This window comes from Zonotrichia leucophrys, chromosome 1 (assembly GCF_028769735.1).
Source record: "Zonotrichia leucophrys gambelii isolate GWCS_2022_RI chromosome 1, RI_Zleu_2.0, whole genome shotgun sequence".
In the NCBI taxonomy this organism is placed as follows: domain Eukaryota; kingdom Metazoa; phylum Chordata; class Aves; order Passeriformes; family Passerellidae; genus Zonotrichia; species Zonotrichia leucophrys.
Genome location: NC_088169.1, coordinates 28615321 through 28629496, shown reverse-complemented (window position 1 = coordinate 28629496; position 14176 = coordinate 28615321). Strand labels below are relative to the sequence as shown.

The 14176-nt window shown below is 36.3% G+C and overlaps 1 protein-coding gene and 1 long non-coding RNA gene across 4 annotated transcripts in view; one reads left to right on the top strand and one right to left on the bottom strand.

Annotated features, from left to right (window-relative positions):
* Positions 1 to 14176, top strand: part of LOC135446301 (pinopsin-like) — a 78033-nt gene that overhangs the window by 32660 nt on the left and 31197 nt on the right. The window lies entirely within an intron of this gene.
* Positions 2105 to 5787, bottom strand: LOC135446311 (uncharacterized). Of its 3 annotated transcripts, XR_010439731.1 has the most exons (5): positions 5604 to 5713; positions 4517 to 4685; positions 4051 to 4403; positions 3299 to 3460; positions 2105 to 2876 (listed from the first exon to the last, which is right to left on the bottom strand). It is a non-coding gene; the product is annotated as an uncharacterized LOC135446311 (long non-coding RNA). The 3 variants fall into 3 exon arrangements; XR_010439733.1 differs by lacking the exon at positions 2105 to 2876 and having other exon boundaries at positions 2936 to 3460; positions 4055 to 4403; positions 5604 to 5787; XR_010439728.1 differs by lacking the exon at positions 2105 to 2876 and having other exon boundaries at positions 2936 to 3460.

Genomic DNA, 14176 nt, shown 5'->3' with positions numbered 1-14176 from the left:
CCTGACTTTTATAAGTCTTGTCATCTTGTTGGGGAACTGGGAAAGTCAGACTTACACAGTAGAGAGCTGTCTATTCCTCTTTCTTACTCCTCTTCCAGATTTCAATGTACCAAATTTAACAGAGGAAAAGTGCTTCCATCTCTTATACCAAAGTAATGGCCCAGAGTGAATTTATCACTTGGTTATAAAGGAAGCTAATTTTTAAATCTGTATGGTGAGATTTTGACTCGAGGTTATTTTTTAAGATTTGGTGTAAACAGCAGTGGTGGTTTTGAAATCTCCTGTGCCCCCAGGAAATCTAAGAGAAAAAGGAATGAAGAGAGATAAATTTTTATAATTTCTGATTCCTTAATCTTGTTTTATATCTGTAATATTTGGAACAGTTAAACAATATCTGTAAAAGCATTTATTGTATCATTATTCATTAAAGTAGTCAGGAAAGGACAGCAAAGTGGAAGGACCACTTTGTGGTGTGAATGTTTCCAGTTTTCCATCTCTTTTGGAAATGATCATTTGGAGGAAGAGAGCACATTAGGGCTGAATGCTTAGTGATTTAAACTGATAAAAATATCTTCACATAATACAAAGAACAGGATGGGAACGTAATTATTGTTCCATCGTTCCTTCATGTGCTTCATATGCCTATCTATAGAGAAACTTGATTTTCTGAAAGTTCATATTTCATGGCACTGAAGTTACAATTTATATTGAGAAAACTGATAAAGCAATTAGGCAACATTAAATCTTAACTTCTTAGAACCTTAAATAAAACCAGATTTGTAGTCATAGAAGCAAAGTTCAAAATTTTTCTACTTGTTTAATTAAAAAAATAAGTCCTAAGAAAAGTAATTTAGGTGAAGATGATCTAGACCTGGTTGTAGAGTTCCTGTAGATCGTCCCTTTCAAATGTGATTAAGTATATTTGGTATTTGACTTGATTTCAGGTGTGTTTGACCTTTGCAGCATCTAAGCCTAAACAGACAGATAGACTCATTAGACAGCCATATCTTTTTTTTTCTTTTTTTTTTTTTTTTTAACCACATACCCATAAATTTTATTTCTTTCCTTTGGATCTTCATATGCCCTTTCCCTCCTAGCTTCTGGTGGTGTAGAGGAAAAATGATAAATAGTTTTGCCTTTTGTTTTCAAACCTTGCCATAAATATATAGTAATTACATCTCATTCAAAGGAAAAAGAGATTTAGTTTGCAAATTAATTAATAGATGTCTTCTGTCACATCATCATGAAGAAAATGGAACTTATTAAAATTGCAGTCTCAGGTTGGGAGAATTGTAATAAATTTACAAAATACAGTGAAAGGCATTGGCTGGATTATCAACTGGTATAAAGGGATATAGCCTATTGTAAAAAATAATAAAAATAAATACTTCCAAATTTTCTGTACAGCATTCAGCAAGCACCTAGCAGTAAATTTTCAGCATCTGCTTACCAGGCAGTTGTTTGACTTTTGCCAAGTTCTTCATGTGCAAGCCACCCTACAGCCAGAACTCAAAGCTGGCAACAGACCATTTTTTGTATTCTGTGATAACAGAAATATTTTGTGATAACAGACACTATTTTTTTTTTTATTGTTTGATTCTATGGTATTTGCCATAAGAATGGGCTTTAAGAGAGCAATTTGCATTGCTGTGTAACACCATATTTTTGTCAGAATTTCTAGCTCGTATGTCCAGTAGAAAAGCTGACTGCTTTTTGTTCTTTCAATGTATAGGAGCACTGAAAGACATTAGACTGCATATAGTATGTATCTGTTATCAGTGATCAGTTCTTTGAAGTTCTGATTATTTTCAAGTCTTCTTGGCCTCTAAACATGATCAAAATTATTAGAATTCTGTAGGTGAACTGATATCTGGAATAAAAAAAATGCCATGGAATACTTGGGGGAAAAAAACTGTGTCTCACTATTTCTTAGTAAGTTATTAAATTTTGTTGAATATGTAATTTATTTCGACTCAGATTGCAATCTGTACATAGTATTACATACATAAGAAATCCTTGCATATGAACCCTTTTTGTTTAAAATTTTTTTGATAATTTCTGTAAGTACTCTCATCTTCACAGCCCACGAGTCCTGTTGCTTTTCTCCTTTACCCTCACACCATTCTTTAGATGGATAGATTCCTTCCTTCCTTCCTTCCTTCCTTCCTTCCTTCCTTCCTTCCTTCCTTCCTTCCTTCCTTCCTTCCTTCCTTCCTTCCATGGTTTGAAGATGCTGTGAATATACACTGATTTTCCAAGGCTTTGCAAAGCTGATACTACTATTCCTATTGTACTGAAGGAAAGCACAGGGTTTTGTGAAATTATCTGTGGGAATTCAAGTCATTTTAAGAATCTATCTATCCTATTTTTTCCTCTATGTTCCCTCTGTACTGAGTAGAGAAAGAAAATCACATCAAGGAGATTAGTCTCAAAACCAGCAAATTTTTTTCAGCTGCTGGTACATAAGATGAGTAGCATTAAAAGAAGCAAATTATATTATAACAAAATAAGGGAATAGTTTCATCTTAAAAAGACGATATGGCATATCAATAATTATTATATTTTTAATGGTACATGTTTTCAATTATTTTCAAAAAAATGCTAAAACAGTTGAATTATTATGCCATTATGTTATTGGTATTTAATGCCAGGTCATAACATAAAGTACAAACATAAACATAACTTGAAGAAAAATCTGTAGCATTATGACACTAACTTCTGACATTTATACTTTTATAAACAGCAATTTTCAGATGCCAGTAATTCAGGTTTCAGACAGTTATAGCCTTACATTTTTGTTCAAGAATATTTCAGTGGTGAAAGTGTTAATTATTCCTTTTAGCTGATATTTTTTTCATTTTATTTTCATGGGAAACCTGTTTGAATAAAAAGTTGCTTTCATTAGCTAGGAAGAAGATTTACTAGCATGCTTAATTTTTAAAGTGGCTAATTAGTCTTGTACTTTTTTCTAACTATTAAGGTTTTCCCAGGAGTTGGAGTAATTATTAGGTAGCTATCATGAAAGCACTGTAAGTATTGTATTGATTTTTGGGGTTTTCTGCTTTCAACTGCAAAAAATATTTCAGTTTTGTGCACTACATTTATACCAGTTTTTATTAAAGGATTCTGTCTCAATGGAATAAAGTTCAGCGTTTGCTGTAACAGTGGAGAAAAAATGTCAAATCCTGAGAAATAAAGGAGAAAGCTCCCATTTTATTTTCTTTGTGTATAGCTGAAAGGCTTATAAGTTCACCATTTCAGCTTTTAGGAGAGTAAAGGTATGGTGAATCAATCCTACCTAAAATACCTTTCAAAGTCTTTAAGGACATCAACAGCTGTGCATGCACAGACACCTCTAGCTCACGAGTGACAGGGACACTCACTCAGGGCTGTTCTCAGCGTTTCTGATTAAAAAGTGTCAATAGCATGTCATCAGATTCGTCTTTGAGGCCTGATCATGCTGGAAGGGAAGCAGACATGAGAAAAGATTATGATCTTCTTTCCCCTGTGCTTGCAGGAGTATAAATCATTACTTAATTGCGTTTTGCAGAGAAGCAGTGGTAAAACTTAAGTGTAAATCAGGCACTGTACAAATTCATTGTAAATCAAATTAATGGCTGATCAGAAAATAGGAATTCATTATGTTTGCCACTTTTCATACTTTAGATAAACTAAGGAGAAAATAAGTCTGTCATAATCTTTAATAACAAACTAATAGAAATTTAAGACCTGATCCATTAATCTCTGGATGCATTATGTCCACAAAAAATAGCTTGTGGTTTAATGAGTCTTTTAGTTTACAGCAAATGGTGAATATCAATACCAAGCACTCATAACAACTCAGTTCAGGGTATGATATAGTAAAGCTTTTTCCTGACAAGAAAAAGCATGAGGTTTTTTTGTTTGGTGGGGGATTTTTGTTGCTTTTTTCTTTTTTGCTCACCCCTTATAAAACTGGAAAGGTTAAATGTACAGAAGCGTGTTTTGCACTGTAAAACATGCAGAGTTTTGTACGTACATTTCAGCATGCAAGAACTTAGCTACACTTACTTACTCTTCTGTAGTTTAACTCCACTTCAGAGACTAACTTGTGACCTCAGGCAAACTCCCTGACTGGAGACTTGGAGGAAAATTAATTTTCCCATGTGTAGCAGCGATGTGGCATTGTCCCCTAGAGGAACACTTCTGAAGGTCTGTCTGCAGACCAAGGCCAGTGCCTTGGCCACAGCAGAGAATTGGTGCAGTTTGTGGGGGCCAGGTGGCTGCTCCTGGGCAGGTCTGGGAAAATGCACTGCAGCTTCCAGCAGACTGAAACCCATCCTTGTGAGCTATGTAGTACAGAGGCTTCTGAGGCTTTTTAAAATTGAGTACTAACATATAACTTTTCAAAGCTTCTGCTCCTGCTGGAAGAAAAGAAAAGAGAAAAGAGATACAGTTCAGGCACTTTCCAGTTTGCCCCTGACACTTGCTTTATGGGGAGCTTCCTTTAGTGAAGGAGCGCCTGTCCAAACCTTACCAGGACAATTGATACCCATCATGTAGACAATTTGGGCTTATTAGGCAGATGTGTTCTTTTTATTACACTTCATTGGTAATGCAGTTGTTGTATGAACTCTTCAGCTGCTGAATTATAAAGATCTTCATATTTAAAAGCTCAGGAATCTTTGTGCAGTAAATCAATATCCCTGTGCACAAGTAAAGGATAGGAAAGAAAAAGATAAGATCTTAGTTAGCCAATGTTTCCTTCAGAGAAATATGTAGAATGTGCTTTACTTCTCAAGTTATTTTTGATCTGTTGACTCTCCAATTTTTCTATTTTGTACAGTTTTCGTAACCGCTGTCCCCTTTGTGGTCTTTATTCATTCTTCCCTTGTTATTGCAATGTATAAAATTAAGGAGGTGAGCATTCACTTGTAATTTATAGTGTTTAGGGTCCTGGGACTTCACTTCCCTGTTAATTAAGCACCTTATTTTTTCAATGGTTCTTCCTTTAAAATGTCTACACCACATGCATCTTAAAACAACAAACAGTGGTCTCTGGCTTGAGGTGGAGTCACCTGGGCTTACAATGAATGGGTGATTATTTGACTTTTAGTAGTATAACTGACATCTGCTAAGCAGCTAAATTAATCACAGATGAGTAGGTGCTAGGGTTGCCTTAGGGTATATTCCAGACCTCCTGTACTTGGGAGTGGTAACCGGAATTTAAATAGGAGACCTGGCAACTGAAAAGCTTCCAAGGTAATAAAAAGCATGGTAGGTATTTCTAAGGGGAATCTCAGCAATATTTGTTTTGTTTCTGGTCGCTTACATGGCAGAAGAAGCACAACATTGCAGTTTCAGAAGGCTGTAATATTAATTTTATCTGGTAATATTTCACTTGAAACAGCCCCAAACATGGCAGGATAGATTTCCATTTACCTGAAATCTTGCTACTTATATCTGGCCTATTAAAGATTAAATAAAAACAAAGTTTGAATAAAACCAACCTGTACAGAAATTAAAAAGGAAGACATTAATAGATATTCTGAGACTAAATTAAAAACAATCAGACAAACAAAAATCGCGCAAACACAACCAATAAAGAATGGAACTTCCCTTACCTAGAGCACACTGAAGTATACACATTTTTTTATTCCCATTAAACATACTTAAAAAATTGGTTATATGTCAGTAAAACGCTGCATACAATCTCCTGCCTTACACAGAAAATAGAATTAATATTGCCACTAGTTCCTGGTTGCAGCTGTCCCTGGTTAAATACCAGCAGCACTGCTCTGCTCTGATGCCCTCAACATGCAGCTGGGCATTTAAAAACACCTGTCTCTGGGAAAGTTCATTTAACAAATTCACCTTGAATAATTTTTGTACTTTCTCTATTGTTATGGCTTGCAAGAGCTCAATAAAAATCCTTAAAGGCTTTACCTGATCCCTGAGCAACTTCAGGATAAATGTTCAGTTCAGTTAAAATGTCAGTTGAAAGAATTGACTTTCACATTGCTCTAACCTGGCCTTTCTGCATCAATCTTTAATCTTTTCTGAAGAAAATTTGTAACTTTGGTTGGTAATCTGGCCTTGGCCTTTTGTTAATTGCATGCTACTCCTGGGAGAATTTTCTTTTTTTGTATTTTCTTTCACTATTCAGCAGTGAAATGCTCTTCTGCCCTGCTTATGCTTCTGTGCTCCAGGATGGTCAAGGCTCAGTAGGTGCTTAGCCATGTCAGCCTGGAACATTTTGGATTTTCTCAATATATAATTAAATGGATTTGCTTTGGTCTCCATTGCTTGCCAAGTAAGTTCAGGATGTTAATTCAGTCTAAATGTCAAGTTAAAAGTAATACAATTCCAGCCTGCTGAATCATCTTGTTAACTCATTCTTCTTTTTACTTTGACCTTTCCTTAGGGAGGTACAGGTATTGCTCGATTAGTTTCAGCCTTTCCAGAAGAATAGTGGAATTTTATATGACTACCCCAGCTCTGAGGTCATTAAATTCACACTGGACAGGTTTTCACTGGCTCTAACTATATCTATCCCTACTTCCTCATTGCACTGTGAAGATTTTTGCTGTCCCAAAACTCAGAAATGAAAGTGTTGCTCACAAGTGAGCTGAACTTGCAGTATCCTTATTTAATAAATACTGACTTGAAGAGTGTTGGACTTGAACCATTGCTAAAATAATATATATATCAGGGCACTAATTGTCCCAGATATATTAACCCTATTGAAATTAGAATTAGAAAGAATTCTAGAGCATTATTAAAAACATCTCTGTTGATTTTTCCTGGCTGTAATTGTTTAAAAAAAAAAAAAGCATATCCAAAACAAAATTAGGCTGTAAAAAAAATTGCTCTAGTGTCAATCTCTACTTTGCAAAATAAAGGATATATTATACAAATGGAAGTAGTATTAGTTTGCAGATTGAGAGAGTGAAACACAGATGTGACTGCTTGCCATGTGCAGAATGCCCATCCTTAGTGTGTAACATCCTCAGTGGTTACAGCCCCCTTTAGGAGACTTACAGTAAATAGCCATGGAGATCATCAGCTGGGAAGTGAGTTAGAAATTGCTGGGAAAGGGATTGAAAGAAATATCCCCAGTGTTGTTATACCATTGTATAAACTTGAATATTGCAAGGAATACTGGTCATCCACTTGAAAAGAATATAAGAAAAATGGAAAAAGTGCAAAAAGGGTAAAATATGCTATCAGAGCTACAGAAGTAGCGTTCATGGAGAGATCAAAAGTCAGAGAAATATCCTCAGCAAACAACAATCAGATATTATCATCTTTCAAGTATGGTACTACAGTTCAGAAACTCAAGGTGAAATCCCAGATTCCAAGATTAATATCATATGATTAATATAAATGATCCAAGCTGGAAAGCATCCTGGCCCATATAGAGTACCACAGAGAACCCTGTGTATATAGGTAGTGTTTCAGAAGAACATGAACTCTGAATTTCCAAGTACAACTCCATAAGTGAGCAAGAATTGACAGTATCACACCAATTCCTTCCTTCTCCATTCCCTTAGCATTTTCCTTTCCTTTGCTCCTCCTTTCCCTCCCCGTTCCACCATTTTCCCTCCTCTTCCATCCTCTCCTGTCCTTTTCTCTCCTCCTCATTCCTGTTAGTCTCAGCAAGAAGCTCGCTGATAACAATTGTTTTCATCTAAATTAAAGCACACATTAAGGTGTAGCTCCCTGATCATGTCTGCTGACTGAACCATTCTAATGGAACCCCTGTATTAGATTACTCTTAGATTGGTCCTGAAAAAAACCTGCAGCTGTATGAACTGAAACCTTCTTGGACACAGTCAGTGGTCTCACTGGCTAAAGACCAGTTTGCTATCTGTTCAACTGCTACTTTACTCTTTCATGACTCTAATCACCACCAAAACAAAAAAAAAAAAAACCAAAAAAACCATACTAAAGAATAACTACCATAATTCATAATTCATAATATTCTTCTACTGCACCTTTGTCTGTCCCCTTGGAGTACGTGAGAATGCATGGCAAGTAGCTGAAATGAACCATTACAGAGTGATAGCAATTATTCTGCTTGGATACAAAATTTGGAATCTGTATTGATTGTTTTCAGTTATCATCAGTACTGTGTTATTCATTGTGTTCCCCTATAACCCAGAAATCTGTGCTACCTGAAGAAATAATTTATAAAAATGCTACCTTTTGTACAGCAGCAGAGTAACAACAATATAGCTCTGTTTGCTATACTGCTTCCCTTCAACAAATGAGAAACAAATTTCAGGGAAAACCAATCTTATTTAGAAGTAAAGTTCCAAACCGAAGGTATCTTGTATCCCAGTCATCTTCTAAGAGGTTATTTCGATCTTCTTCTTACTGAAATTGTTTCTTTGCTATAATAATACTCTTTTACAGGCTCAGACCTGTCAGGATTCAAAAGAATTTGTAGTATCAAAGCCAATATAACCTGATGGGCTACTGGTGATTTTCATTGTTTTCTTCCAAAGTAAGTATGCCTGTCAGGAAGATGTGTTTTACTTTATACATGATTACAGTTCACATATAAAAATGAAATGGAACTTGCCGACTAACCAAGTTTTGCAAAGTTGCACATCCTATTTTTAATGTATAATCTATTTCTCTTCCCTATCAACAGTACAATTCAGCATCAGTATACTTTACAATCATGTGTCAGCACTATCTGTATTGTGCTCTTTCTACAGAGAAATGACAGGGATTTGTCTAAGTCTGGTAAAGTTAACACAGCTCATCACTTTTACAAATGCCTGGCTTTCTCCTAGAAATGCCAGTAAGCTGCCAGCTGGGCTTTTAGTGCTATAAAACTGCCACTTCTTCCTTAAGTGGTGATGGTGACTCTATAAAAATCACTGACCTGCCTTTAAGCAAGCTTGGTGAACTTCATTTCAGTGAGGACCATTGGTAGCCTGCTGCAAAGTTAGCAGGAAATACTGAGTAGATCCCCACTTCTCAGATGAATGCTCTGTGCTATGGGCAATTTTAACACTTACTCAGCATTAACAGACTTAGTAGTGGCCTACTAATCCTTAGTAGGATTCATAAGAGAAAAGCCTTATTTTCTATCCATCAGTCAGGCCATTAACTGCAGAAACATCAGCCAAAGAGTTTTGTTTTGTAACAATCCACTACCTGGACATTTCCAATTACCTCCTTTCCATGGACACCGCATTGAGTCATAGTTTGGCAACACCAAACAGGAGGTAGAAGGTGTTTTTTAAAGTGTTTTCTTCTTCTTACTACTCTAAATAGACTTTGATGTCTTTGTAGTTGTGTATTCTGAATTGGAGCTGCCAATATAAGTTGCTCAAAAGTTGGCCAGAATCAGCTGTACTCACATTTTGACAGGTGACCTGGTCTAGAGGACAAAAGGGAAGCTAGTTCTGATACAGCTCAAATTCTTTGCACATGACATGCCCTTAGCAACTAGGTAAATACTGTCCTAGAGGACTCCCTTTAAGGTGCCCATTTCATAGATATCTGTCAAGTGCTTTCAGCACCTTCATTAATGAGATTGATCTATAATTAAAACTCAGTAAACATCAGGATTGGTCAATGTAAGTGCAGCATTTTGCACAATGAGAAATCATGCAAGATGAAAAACACAGGCTGGGAATCAATCAGTAAAGTCTAAAGGATCTAATTTGAATAGTGAGTCCCAAACAATGTGTGATTTTGGGAATATGATATCTTTCCAAACAGAATTGTGAAACAGGTGAGCAGAGGTGTGGACCACCTGACCTTGGTTGTGCTCTGTTCTGTCTGCTTGGTTTTGTTAAACCAGGATATGCACATTTTGATATGTGAACAGTTTTCAAATGTAAAAACACTGCTACTAAAGAGAAGCAGTTGTGACTTGTGGTTGCATACCCTGACACTAATGGAAAGACACAAAGAAACATTTTCTAGAAATTAAAGTTTAGAAAAGATGTTATTTAAATGTTGAAATCATGGAGAAGGTTATTCAGGGTATGAAATATCTTTCTATTAGACAGTAAATTTCAGGTTGATTGAGGAGTATTTATCCTGCATTTAGTGCATGTGGGGAAAGGGGGATGCCACCAAATCCCTTGAGAATCCTTCTAGCCCTCTGGCTGTAAGATTTTAAATGCATAAAATTCATGGAATTCCAAATGTTTATTTGCAAAGATAGTAAAATCACTTCATCACAGTAACAGGAAATGTATGGTACTAGAGTAGTTTATGACAACATGAAAATAAAATGCTAGGAAAGCAGAGAAATTCAGTCCTTTGTCTCCACCAGCTGCTATTTATTTTAATGTGCATCTGACAAAGAAATATAAACTTTCAGAATTGCAGATTTGTGAATATGTAACAACAACTATAACCCAGAACTTTGCTGACTCTGTCACATTTGGCATTTGTTTTCTCTTAGAGAATATTTTATGGCATGTTTATTTTACTTTGGGTTGCATATTTCAGTGTTTCTCTTACATTAGAAAACATGCACTTTGTTTTCTTTTCAAATATTATGTCCAACTTCAGAAGATGCACAAAGGAAAAAAAAAGCTTTAATCTGGAGTTGAACAATCATGTATGCTGGTAAAAGTATAATTCAGAGACATTTTGCTAAAAAAGCCGCAAACATATATCTGGTTTTTTGCTCTGTTTTCTAATGATGATGCTGACTCTGCAGGGAAGACATCTAGTTGGCTCCACTTTAGGCCATAATTTGGTGTAAAACTGAAATAAATAAAAAATGGTATTTACATCCCTGCCTCAGCCATATGTATCTAGAACTTAAAAGTTTTCAAGCATCATTGCTTTCACAGATCCTCTCTTCCATCAGAGAGAATATGGGGGATAGAAATTCGAAGTCTCTCAACAAGCTCATCCATTTGAACATTTCTAAGCATTTGGAAAATTAGAATGTTTTGAGTTATGAAAGAAAGCATCTTATTTTTGTTAGTTTTGTTCAAAATTCTAACAAGGAATAGTATCTAAACACAACTGCCCATCTGTTCTGTATTATGTAGGAGTCATAATGTGTTTTTACATGTCGTGCTGCATGTCACAAAGCTATGCTCAGAACATACAAATGCTGGATTTTGCATATCTCAGAGTACTGGACATGAATAAAATCTGGTCAATTCTTTAAGACTGGGCACTCTAGGACTTGATTCTCTAGTCCATTTCTTTCTGTGTCATATTGCTGCCCACCAGATGTATTATGCTATATCTGACACTTTCAAAGTCTTTCTCATTATTACACCCTTTTTTCTTCTGTCACCTTTTTCTTAAATTCCTTTATGAGGTTCCTAAAACTGGAGTCTATGGATCTGTGCAAACAGATCCATGTCAGGTTTCTGCAGGCATGATGATTCCGAGTGCTGCAGGCTTGGAGGAGTCGCTCCCATGCAGTTTCCCACATCTTGTTTGCAGTGAAGCAATGCCTGGCTGCCCACAGTGAATGCCCTCCTCTTTAGAGAACATTGCTGACAGAGTGTGTTCATTCCAGCCAAGGGGCTGAACAAGCCCTCTGCCTTCCCTTTCTTGGAGGACTCTGATGTAAAGAGGAATGCTGCTTTGAGGCCATCCTCAAGGTGCCTTTGGATGGGTGCACAGAGTGGATGTTCCCAGACTGAAGCTGATGGTTCTCCCAAAAGGCTGCAAGTGCCAGTGGGAAAGGCAGCATCAAAAAAGGCAGAGCCTGTAGCACCAGACTAGAAAAACCTCTCTGGACAAATCACTAGAAAGGGCCACATATATGTTAGAGAATGGGTGTTACTTACTTAATGTCTAATTATTTATTCTTTCCTTACCTATTTCCTGATCTTTTTCTTAGATTCTTTTATGCTGCCTTCACCTTGTAATGTCAAACTTTGGTCTAATGTTATGAATACATTAGACCAGCTCCAATGGATTTTTTTTTAAAAATTTGTTTTGTGGGGGTAGGAATGAAACTTCTTTAAAAAAAAAAAAAAGGAAATTTTTGTTTTGGTTTGGTTTTTATTAACTGTGCTTATTTTAGATAGATGTAAAAATCAGCCAAAGTATTTCATGCTCTGTTTATTTCCAATAGCCACTGATTTCACATAATTTATAAAGGACTGTCTGTAATCTGCAAGCTACAGAAAATGAATTTATCTTCCTTTTCTGTGTGTGAAGATAAATAAATGTTTATGAACACCAGTCTAGGTACAACTCACTAAGCCAACTTCCCTTGCTTACCCTGTCACCTGTCAGAGTGAGAGCTAGAGACACCTGACTTCTTCAGGTGCAACACAGTCCTGAGTACCCCTCTCCCAAGGAAAAAAACTGTGTACAGCTGAGCTTCAGTCTTACTGATTAAATTTAATTTGTCTGTTAGCTATTTACATTAATTTCTATGTCCAGTTTGTCATTCTGTGTTGAATAAAGGATTATATGCTGTAGAGTGGGATTTAAAACCAGGAGGGTATCAAGGGTCCTGGTGAGAGGAGAAGAATTGAAGACTTACAGACTTCTCAGAGTCGGGTTGATTTTGTTTGTTTTTTTCTTAATACACCTGTGCCATGGCAAGTGTATTAGAATTTGAGGGAAAGCATCTGGAAGAGAACATTTTCAGGGTATTTTGGTATGATTCCTGTATTTTTCAAGATGTCAATTGGATGAGAGTTTTGAAAACACTTTGTATTTATATTCTTTGTAGGGTCTATAGGATTTGACAAGCCCATCTATTAGGCCTATTTAAATATAAACAGCTGCATGTCAAAAGCATGCTCACACATCCTTAATGATTCCTTGCTCTATGTCAGCAGAAATTTTCAGGAAAGTGGGAGGGAAAGTCAGTAAAGTTTGGGAAAGTCCACCCTCTTCCCAGGAGAAAGGGTAACTGTGGTTACAATTAGGAGTGCTGCTACCAATCCAGAGGAAAGCAAAGCTCGAGTTCTCACCCACATATGCTAGCCTGGTGAAAAGCAGCATTAAAGGTGAGTGGGAGCTTACATATCTGCAAAAATGTACCCAGGGGAATAGCCAAGCTCCATTTTCAGGGAAAACATTACCCTGACACCTTTTTTTTTTTTTAAATTCATGCCCCAGATTCAAAGTATTGATAGTTCCAGAAAAGGTTGTGGTTAATTTAATTCATGAGGTAAAGAGGGCAGTGCGTAATACTTTCATCACAACTTGCTTTTTCCTAACTTTCTTCTCCAAACTTGGATGACTCTGGTGTAAAAGTTTTCACATAATTATGGAAATATGTATGTGGGTGTGTGTGTATAAAATGTGTGTATATATATTTGTAAGATACGTAATGTGTGGTGTGTATATGTTTTTGCATAAATACAAATATATGTATGTGCATATTTCAAAGTGTTATTTTTTTTGTCATTGATTGAAAACATTTTTTCTTTAGGTGCAGGAAAGTGTGCAGTCCATTTAATATGTAGATGGTAGAACATTGTTGTTTAGCATAAAGTATTATAGAAAGAGACCTGGAAAGAAATTTAACACCTGCCAGTTCATCTGTTGTTGAAGAGTTCAACTTTATTAATGATGTTGCATTTACACATTCTACATGTTGCTGTCTCTGGAAGAAAAAGCACAGAAACCAAGAAGGAATTGAGGTCTAACATTTTCCCTTCCTGCTTCAGAAATTCTTCAATGCAAAATACATCAAAGTCAGCTTTAATTTTCTTTTCATTTTTCCTTTCCTTTATTGTCACCTGGGCTGTTCAGTCAGTCAAAGCCATCACAAATATTTTTAAAACAACAACAACAAAGACCCTAACCCAAACCAGAAGTTGGTTATTAAATTATTGGTTAAAAATATAATTTGTTGGCAAGCTTTTCAAGAAAAGGACTTTTAAACTAAATTACTGCCTTGATTTTCTGAAAGCATCTCATCACTTTCCACCTTTATAATGGCAAGTTGTGTTGCAGAGCAGCAACACGTGTAGGAATGTTATAATACAAATTCACATCTTCCTTGTGTTAAGGACTCCAGGGCTGGATGCAGTGCTTCAGGTGGGCTCTCCTGAGGGCAGAGTAGAGGAGGAAAATCACCTCCCCCAAGCTGCTGTCCAGTTCTCTCTTGGTGCAGCCCAGGATGTATTTGGGCTTTCTGGGCTGAGAGTGCACATTGCCAGCTTACATCCAGATTTTCATCAATGAGAACCCTGAATTCGTTTTCTGCAGGGATGGTCACAAGGAC